This window comes from Apodemus sylvaticus, chromosome 3 (genome assembly GCF_947179515.1).
Source record: "Apodemus sylvaticus chromosome 3, mApoSyl1.1, whole genome shotgun sequence".
Taxonomy (NCBI): domain Eukaryota; kingdom Metazoa; phylum Chordata; class Mammalia; order Rodentia; family Muridae; genus Apodemus; species Apodemus sylvaticus.
The window spans coordinates 143951542-143961433 of NC_067474.1; positions in this window are offsets into that span (position 1 = coordinate 143951542).

Below are 9892 nucleotides of genomic sequence, written 5' to 3' on the forward strand. Positions count from 1 at the left end.
ACCTCTCTTGGAAAGTAGAAGAGATGAAAAACAATGTGACCCTCCCCATCCCCTCTGGCTGTACCCTCGATGCACAAGAAGGATACACAGAAAGGCGGGATGCTTGCTGAGTGGATTTGTGAGCTGCTTCCTCATTCCGCTGTGACAACATCTGACCCAACGGCCCCACACAGTCACCTTACACACATGTCTGCCCTCAAAGCCTGAAGTGCTACCCACCTTCTGAATATGCCCATGCCAGGGTCTGCTCCTTTCCCCATCAACTGGGTTTTCCACCTACAACATCTCCTTTCCATAACCCAGCAAGATACAGAGGGGTAGCGCCTGGGGTCCTTATGCTGCCCCAGCCTCCCAGAGCCTATGTCATCCTGAGGACACCTCCTTCCCCTTCCCTGAAGTAGGCCTGGTTTTTCTGCATAACTCTACAACAGGTATGAGCATTTGAGAACATGGGCTAAGAAGTAATCGCTTTTTGAGGTGGTGAGGTGGTTGAGGCAGGGTATCTCTGTGTAGCTATGGCTACCTAGAACTTGCTTTGTAGATCTGGCTGACCTCAGACTCACAGAAATCTGCCAGCCTCTGCCTCCCAAGTGCTGGGATTAAAGGCAAGCGCTAGTTGGGCAGGTGCTTTCTGAGAGGGGAGGGCCTTAGCTTAGCTGCAGCATAGAAAGAGCCCCCTTGGTTTTAGGCTGGAAAATTTCCCAACAGAATACTGTGCTGTCATGGTCCTGACTTTACCCCTGCCTGAGACAGAGGCAAGCTAGGCTTTGGAATCCCCCTGCATCACCCTGTAGGGAGGGACCAGCCCTGTGCAAACTACTCACTGTGTAGTCCTGTCCAGGTCCCGCCGCCTCCTCCTTCAGCCTCACACTTCTCATCTGTAAAATGGAAACAATCATTTTGCTCTGGTTATCTTGGGAGCTGTTGAAGACAGCTATGATATCAGGAAGTGGATCAAGCTAGGAGGTGGTGGCACACGCCTTTGATCCCAGCACTCAGGAAGCAGAGGCCAGTAGATTTCTGAGTTAGAGGCTAGCCTGGTCTACAGAATGAGTTCCAAGATAGCCAAGGCTACACAGAGAAACTTTGTCTCAAAAAACAAACAAACAAACAATAACAACAAAAACCACAGGGGTGTTGAACACTTGGTTGCTTGGCAACCTCAGCCCAACAGCCTCTCCCTCAGTCTTAAACCTCCTGTATGAGACTAGAATAACTCTGTCTCTCACACCTCCAAAGACAAGATCACAGTTAGCAGCTGTGTGACCATGACAAGTCTCCCAGCCTCTCCAATCCTCACGGGATTGCTAGGATGCTGGATTCAGTTCTTCCACTGAATGGCACAGAAACCAGAACCACTGAGAAAAATTTGCCAGGGTCATTTGGTCCATCCCCCTGTGTGGTCCATGCTCATCTCCCTAGTGCCTGTGGGAAGCAAGCCTTGGCTTCTATGTGCTCTTTGTCCCAGGGTTCTCTGATCTATTATTCCTGGACTTTTCAAATATGAAATACAGGAACTAAATCCTCCCCAAGCCCTTGGTGCCCCCTAACTCCCCACAGTTCTCTGGCCCCCAATCAGCTCACCATCCTCCCGTCCATGAGGACTCAGACGTGCTCCCGTTTTTTGAGGCTCTGTCCCCTGGGCCTCCAATCTCTGCACTGGCCTCTACTTCCTGCTTTTGACCCATTTAGGGAGTAGTGAAGGAGGCCATCCCTCATGAATATGCATGTAGGGTAATGAGGGCTTGGGATTGGGGGAGCACCAGGGAAGAGGCATAATCACTGTCTACCTTGCTCCCAGATAGGACTGTCCTTCCTCACAGAAGTGCATGGGAGTTGAAGCAACACTCCCAACATGGGCAGTAACCGTTCATGAGTGCCCGTGGCTGCTGGCACTAGGCAAACAACATCTCCTGTAAGATGTACCAAAGGTGAGATGTACCCAGTGGTCATGAGCAGAGCTAGGATGAAGTCCAGGTCGTTCCAGAGGATGGGACAACAGAGCTGGAGCAGTTAAACCCTACTGCCAGATGTTTGGCCGAGAACACAGGGTCATAGAGCCACATCTGGGCACCACATGCCAGCTATGTGACAAAGGTCTTTGAGGTATATTCATGAACATGATGTCTCGCGCCTGGAATCCCAGTACTTGGGATGTAAGGCCAGAGGATTGCCATGAATTTGAGGCTAACCTGGATTATAGAGTGAGATCACGTCTCAAAAAAAGACCAAAAAGCAGAAGGGAGGGAAGGAAAGAGGGAGGGATGGAAGGAGGGAGGAAGGGAGAAAAGGAAAGAAGCAGGGGAAGGGAGGGAAAGAGAAGAGAGAGAGAGAGAGAATAGGGAGAGAGGCAAAGAGAGGAAAGAGAAGACAGAGGGGGGAAGAAAAAAAGGAAAGGAGAGAAGGAAGGAAGGAAAGAAGGGAGGAGGGAAGAAGGGAGGGAGAGAAGAAAGGAAGGAAGGAGGGAAGAAGAAAGGAGGGATGAAGGAAGGAGAGAGGGAGGGAAGGAAGGAAGAGCAGATAGACTCAGTACCTGGAAATGACAACCTGAAAATACATCCAGATGTGCAGAGAAAGCCAGATGTGCATCCACAGTGCATGTTCAGCACATGTGCAGGCATACACATGTGGTGTCATGCATGCACAAACACAAGTGCAGATGTCCAGCATATACACCTCTGGATCACCTTGGGACCTTCTTCCAGCCAACAGTCACAGATGGCAGGGCATGTCCGGATGCTGAGGACGGAGCAGCAGCTCCATGATGGCAGTCATTGTTGGCAGAGCGGGAATGACCTGGTGGGCTCCAGCTTCCTGTGAGGGAAGCATCTGGGATGACGATGGATGAAGGTGGAAGAGACAAGCAAACAGAGGAGCGCTGCAGGCGTGACCTCAGGGGTCCGCTCTGAATGCTGGTGAGCAGAGGTGCACAGGGCAGCGTGATGTCTGCTGTGAGGGTGTGTGTGGCTATGTAGAGTGCATGTGTGACTCTGGCGTGTTAATAAATCACGTGTAGTGTGTATACATTGGGTTTTACACGTGGTCGTGGGGGGTATTGGTGCGTGCATGTATGTAACAGGCTACTTAGTGTGTGGGAGAGAGAAAGAAAATAAATGTTACTGGGCGCAGTCTTCATATTCATTGCGTGGATAGGGAGATGGATGGAGGAAGGAATCGGCCGGAGGTGGCTGGGTAGATGAATGGTTAGGGAGATGAAGGAAAATACAATAGAGCAAAAGTACTACGCGGTGCCTTGTGGTAAGCATATAGACACTTTTCTTTCTTTTTATTCTGTTTATCATAGCTATTGGGTTGTTTTAGATTCTCACTGTGTTGCCTATCCCAGCCTGGAACTTGTTACATAGCCAAGGCTAGCCTTGAACTCGTGGCCTTTCCGCCTCTGTCTACCAAGTGCTAACTATGTGCTGCCATGCCCGCACATCTGTACAAGTCTCTTAACCCTTCTGGATGCTTGAAAGGCTCTTTATAATCGACCGTCTATTCAGGGGGCTGCTGAGGTGGTTTGGCAGATAAAGGCTCTTGCTGTCAGACAGCTTCAAGACTGAGGTTTGATCCCCAGGACCTACAGGTAAGCGCTGACTCCTGCAACTTGTCCTCCGACATCCACACAGACCCTGTGCCATGCTCCCCACCCCAAATAAATAAACAGGCCTTTCTAAAAACGTAAACATGGCCTGAGTTAAGTTCCTGCTCCAAGAGAACCATGGACAAAAAAAAAAAAAAAATCAGAGGCGATTTTTTAAACTTGCTCCTATTTCCAGGCATAAAGACGCAGCTACAAACCTAGTTTTTTAAATGATTTCTATAATAACCTTGTGAGTCTCTTCATTTCACTGCTTGCTCCTCTCTCTCTCTCTCTCTCTCTCTCTCTCTCTCTCTCTCTCTCTCTGTGTGTGTGTGTGTGTGCTTGAAATGTTAACTTATTAAGCGAAGCATTCCCTAATTATGACCATTCTGTATTGGTATTTCTTCATTTTTAACTTACTAGAAGACTGGGCTACAAGACCATATTTTGTCAAAAATTAAATTAAATTAGAAATCCAGGCTTTGTGGAGCAGAGCTACAATCCCAGCACTAAGCCAGTAGAGGTAAGATCGATCACACAGGAAGTCAGGTCGAGGTCCAGGATTACCTGCACCCACAGTTAAGCCTGCCCCTATTTCCCGTGAAGTGTCCATGTCTCTATGTAGCCAGTCCCATTCCTTGGGTATGGGGATATACTGGGTTGAGGAAGGGCAGTCACCAGCCCCAGGGCAGCCACAGGGGACTGGGAACTCTATCATCTTCAGCTTGGCCAAGCGGCGTCTCCTGGTGAACAGAAGTGTGGGTGTCTGAAGCCCCAGAGTTTCCTGGGGGGGAGCCAGGACCAAAGCAGGTGTCCAGAGCTCCGGGAGCAGCGGCTTCTGCCACACACTCATTACATCCTGTTCTGTCCATCATCTTCCCTCGTCCTGTGACTTAGCTCTAAGCTTTCAGGAGGAGCTCACTGTGCAGAAACTGGGGCCTGGAGAGGATGGTGCCTCGTAGGCTGCTGCTAGCCAGGAGCAACACAAGCCCACAGCCTAGGGGCCCAGCAGAAGGAGAAGCCAGGTCCCACAGACCCAGAGAGGACGCACAGAGTACATTCCTGCCCATAGTCCGTGCACTGGAGCTAAGCCAGGCGAGAGAAAGAAACGACATGTGGCTTGGGTTCTCATCCTAGCGTCACTAAAGGATCCTGTTAGGGAAACCCTGTCTATCCATACTAAGAATAGTTTGTGGACCAGCAAAATCAGGTAAAGGTGTTTGTTACCAGGTCAACAACCTGAGTTTGATCTCTGGGACCCACATGGTGGAAGGAGAGAACTGACTCCCAGAAGTTGTTCTCTGGGCTCCATACATACACATAATATAAATAAAAGGAAGGAAGGAAGGAAAAAGGAAGGAAGAAAAAAAAGGAAGGAAGGAAAGGAAAGGAAGGAAGGAAGGAAGGAAGGAAAGAAGAAAAGGAAGGAAGGAAGGAAGAACAATTTGAGGCCAGAAATGAGATAGGTATTGCTTCTCAGCCTTTTGGCTAAGATCAAGTGCAGAAATGAGCTAGGCATGCTTATAATCTAGCACTTGCGAGGCTGAGGCAGAGAATTACTGTGAGTTCAAGGCCAGTTTGGGATATACAGGGGAGTTTAATCTACAGCATGAGCTCTTGTCAATAAACAAATGAATAAATCTTTAAGCAGCCGGGCAGTGGTGCACATGCCTTTGATCCCAGCACTTGGGAGGCAGAGGCAGGCAGATCTCTGAATTTGAGGCCAGCCTGGTCTACGAATGAGTTCCAGGACAGCCAGGGCTACACAGAGAAACCCTGCTATCTCGAAAAGACCAAACAACAACAAAAATCTTTAAGCAGAAGTGGTTGTTATTATTATTAGTCACTTCCCCACCCCCTTAATGCTGTGAGCTCACTGGCTTCACCACACATCGGATCCACCAAGGTCCCAGATCCCCAAGACCAATGCATTTGGGTAGCTGCTCCCCGGGTTCTTAGGCCCACCTGTCTCTGCAGCTGCTACGGAACAGCTGGGCACCAAGGGTTGTCTGGAGGCTCCCTGGCCCCGGGGATGGGAAGCCCAGGCTCCCTGTAATCAGGCCAGCCTCAGAACCAACCCGTTTCATCAGGAAGACCCAGCTTACAGCAAATGATCATTAGCATCTCAGTCTGCCCCGCCCCAGGCTGTGACCCAGCTGGTCAAGGACCAGAGGAGGAGGCAGGTAGTTAGCCAAAGGCTTTCATGCCAGGGAACCTCCTCACTCAAGGTTCATGGAAGAGTGCCTGGAGACACAAGCAGGAAGGACGGTCTACCTGAAGTCAAGCCCTTCTCCTCCCCGCACCCCCCAGACCCAACCCTGCCCCTCAGCCACCCACCACCACCACCACCACATGCCCAGGCAGCAGTCAGCCCAAGCTAACAGAGCTTTGTCATGGAGAGCTTGATGGGTGCCCACACAATGAACTCCTTTCCACCTCAAAAAAGAAAGAAAGAAAGAAAGAAAGAAAGAAAGAAAGAAAGAAAGAAAGAAAGAAAGAAAGAAAAGAAAAGAAAAGAAAGGAAAGAAGGAAGGAAGGAAAGAAAGAAAGGAAAGAAGGAAGGAAGGAAGGAAGGAAGGAAAGAAGAAGAAAGAAAGAAAGAAAGAAAGAAAGAAAGAAAGAAAGAAAGAAAGAAAGAAAGAAAGAAAGAAAGAAAGAAAGAAAGAAAGAAAGAAAGAAAGAAAGAAAGAAAGAAAAGAAAAGAAAGAGCGAGCTGGGGAGGTGAGTCAGAGAGTCCTCGCTGTGTAAGGGTGAGGACCAGAGTTTGTATTCCTAGGACCTAGGTCAAGCCAGATGTGGCAGTGAACATCTGCAATCCTACCGTGAGATGAGAATCAGGAACAGAAAAGTCCTTAAAAGCTCAAGAGCCAACCCAGCTGGTACAATGGCGACAGCGACCCTGTCTCTCAGTGTGGAAAGCAAGAGCAGGCTCCCAAGATTGTCCTCGGACCTCCACAGATGCATGTCCCCACTGGGGTGCGCATGAACTCACAGACAGACACTGCACACACCATTTAAAAAGAAGGAGGCCAGGCGTGGTGGCACGCGCCTTTACTCCCTGCCCTTGAGAAGCAGAGGCAGAGGACTGTGAGCTTGAGGCCAGCCTGCTGCTCTACATGGAGAGTTCCAGGACAACCGTGGCTGCATAATTTAAAAAGAAGAAAAAGGAAAGACGAGGTGTTGGACCGCAGTGAAAACCAACAAGCACAGAAGTGGGTAGGAAGCGGGGAAGCTTCAACAATTAAATTAGAACAGGCATTAGGGAAGACTGTGGAAGTTCCTCAAAAAGCTAAACATAGAACGATCACATGAACAGGAGGGAAGATTCAAAACAGGGGAAACAGGAATATCCCGTTATAACGGGGACGGCGGAGGGGGGGGGGGGCGGAGGAAAACTGGAACAGGAAGAATCAAACAGGGTGGAGGATGGGAAGGCAGGGTAGAAGAGGAAGTATGGGGTATGGAAACCTGCTAATATAGAGGCTTCCATACACACACACACACACACGAACACATATATGTATATGTATTATATATGCATTTGAGTTTGACTATTCATTCAACATGGGCTACATAACAAAACCTGTCTCAGAAAGAAAGAAAGAAAGAAAGAAAGAAAGAAAGAAAGAAAGAAAGAAAGAAAGAAAGAAAGAAAGAAAGAAAGAAAGAAAGAAAGAAAGGGAGAGGGGAACGAGAGAGAAAGAAGGGAGGGAGAGAGGGAAAAAAGGAAGGAAGGGAGGGAGGGAGAGAAAGAAAGAGGGAGGGAAAGAGAAGGAAGGAAGGGAGAGAGGGAGGGAGGGAGGGAGAGAAAGAAAGAGGGAGGGAAAGAGAACGAAGGAAGGGAAGGAAGGAGGGAAGGAGGGAAGGAGGAAGGGAGGGAAGGAGGGAGGGAAGGAGGAAAGGAGGGAGGGAGGGAAGGAGGGAGGGAAGGAGGGGAGGAGGGAGGGAGGGAAGGAGGGAAGGAGGGAGGGAAGAAGGGAGGGAAGAAGGGAGGGAGGAAAAGAGGGAGGGAAGAAGGGAGGGAGGAAGGAAGGAAGGAAGGTAATTCCTGTGACCCTGAGGCCTATTTGCAGCTGGTCTTGACCCTTCTCTCTCCATTGCTGTCTGGGAACTTTCAGTTTCCAAAAATAGGTGTGCAGCCTCTCTCCTCCTGACTTGGCAGTTGTGGCTATGACCCCTGCTCTGGGGGAACTGACTGTCACCTCCATCTCATCTCTGATGATGTCCCTGCTAGCAGGGCCAGCTTCTAGGGCACACAGCCTCCACAGAGGGGCCTGCTGGTTAGGAAGGGCTCTGGGTCGCCTCAATTCTCCACTGTCACCCTTGAGATGCGTCATAATGTTTTAACGAGGGCCACGGAGTTCTCACTCTGCAATGGCACCTGCCAATTAGGTGGCAGGCCACGCTTTGGCTTCGGCCTCTCACAGGCATGAGTGCTTTGACCTCAGGGGTGTCCCGGGGCCTAGTAGGGATTTCAAGATGGGTGGAAGTGGGGAGACCATTACCGAAGGAACAGCACAGGCAAACACCCTAAAAAGTTTCTGAGAGTGAGTCTTCTGGGGAGAACCCCATGGCTTTGCCAGCCTCAGCTAAACCCCAGAAGTATGAGACTTGGGCAACTGCTACCTTCTGGTTCTGGACGCACTGTTTCCCTGGCTCAGGGCTGAGAGAAAGGCAGGATGCAGAAGACAAAGCACTAATTAGTGCCCAGAGAGGACCCCTCCTGTCACTGTGAAGGCGGCAATAAGTCAGGCTAGGAAGTAGAGGGGGCTGATGGGATAGCTTGGCTCACAGTCAGACCTCCGTGGCTTGGTCATCTGACTGACCCATCAAAGTGTCTTCTCTTCCATTTGCTACTTCTGAGGCCAGCTCAGTAGCTCCACCCTGAATCCCTCCTATCGGCTAGTGTGCTTTCTCTGGACCCTAGAGCACCCATTTCACCCTGAATCCCTCCCAGCACTTTCTCTGGACCCTAGAGCACCCATTTCAGCCTGAATCCCTCCCAGCGCTTTCTCTGGACCCTAGAGCACCCCATTTCACCCTGAATCCCTCCCAGCGCTTTCTCTGGACCCTAGAGCACCCATTTCACCCTGAATCCCTCCCAGCACTTTCTCTGGACCCTAGAGCACCCATTTCAGCCAGATCTTGGCCTCCCAACTCCCCATTTCAGAACCTGGATGGTTCTCAGTGAACTGGAAGAAGCAGCCGAGAGTGGCCACTGCAGTGGGTGTCCCAGTGCCCGTGGGGATGGGGTGGTAACGACCTCTGTGGGGCAGAGTTGTAACCACCTCTTAGGGTTTATGCCTTGAGACCTCAGCAGGGCCCCAGCAGGAACAAAGAGGCCCAGAGAACTTTTCCAAGCTTCCTGAGAGATCGAGTGGTGATCAGGATTGCCTGGCCTAGAGTGTTTCAGATTTTGGACACTGGGAGACATAGAGAGGAGGCTGTCCAGGGCTGTTCTTTCACTTTTGGGCTTACCCCCTTGAGACAGGGTCTCTCACCGAGCCTGGAAGTAGGCTGGTGGCCAGCGAGCCCCAGTGAGCCTCCTGTTTCCACCTCAAATTCATGCAGGCTCAGAGGCACACGCAAACTTTAAAAATATATAATTAATATATAGTATAGAGTATGTAATATATAATATAGATGATAATGTATAATATGTGATGTATAATATATATGTATAATGCATGAGATAATTAATATATAATGTGTAACATATAACATTATATTCAATATATAATATGTAATATGATGGATGGTAACATATAATATATAATGTGTGATATGTAATATGTGATGTACAACATGCAATGTAATATACAATATACAACATAATATAATATATAATGTGTAATGTGTATAGTATGTAATATATTATGTATATACATATACACATACATACACACACACACACACACACACACACACATATATATATGTTCTAGTCCTTTGCAAGACCAATACAGGATCTTAACTACAGCTTAACAGGAACCTGAGGCAGTGCCAGGAGTTTATTTTTACATGTGGGTGCTATAGGTTTGAACTCCTAATACTTGCTCAGTAACACCTCTCCAGCCCCTCATTTTATAATTCTTTCATTTTTATTTTTAAGTGTGTGTGTGTCTGTGTGTATGTGTGTGTGTGTGCGTGTCTGTGTGTGTGTGTATGTGTGTATGTGTGTGTGTATGTGTCTGTGTCTGTGTGTATGTGTGTGTGTGTGCACACACACACATGAGTGCAGGTGCCTACTGAGGCCAGAAGCAACAGGTCCACTGGAGCTGGAGTTAAGGGTGGTTGTCGGGTGCT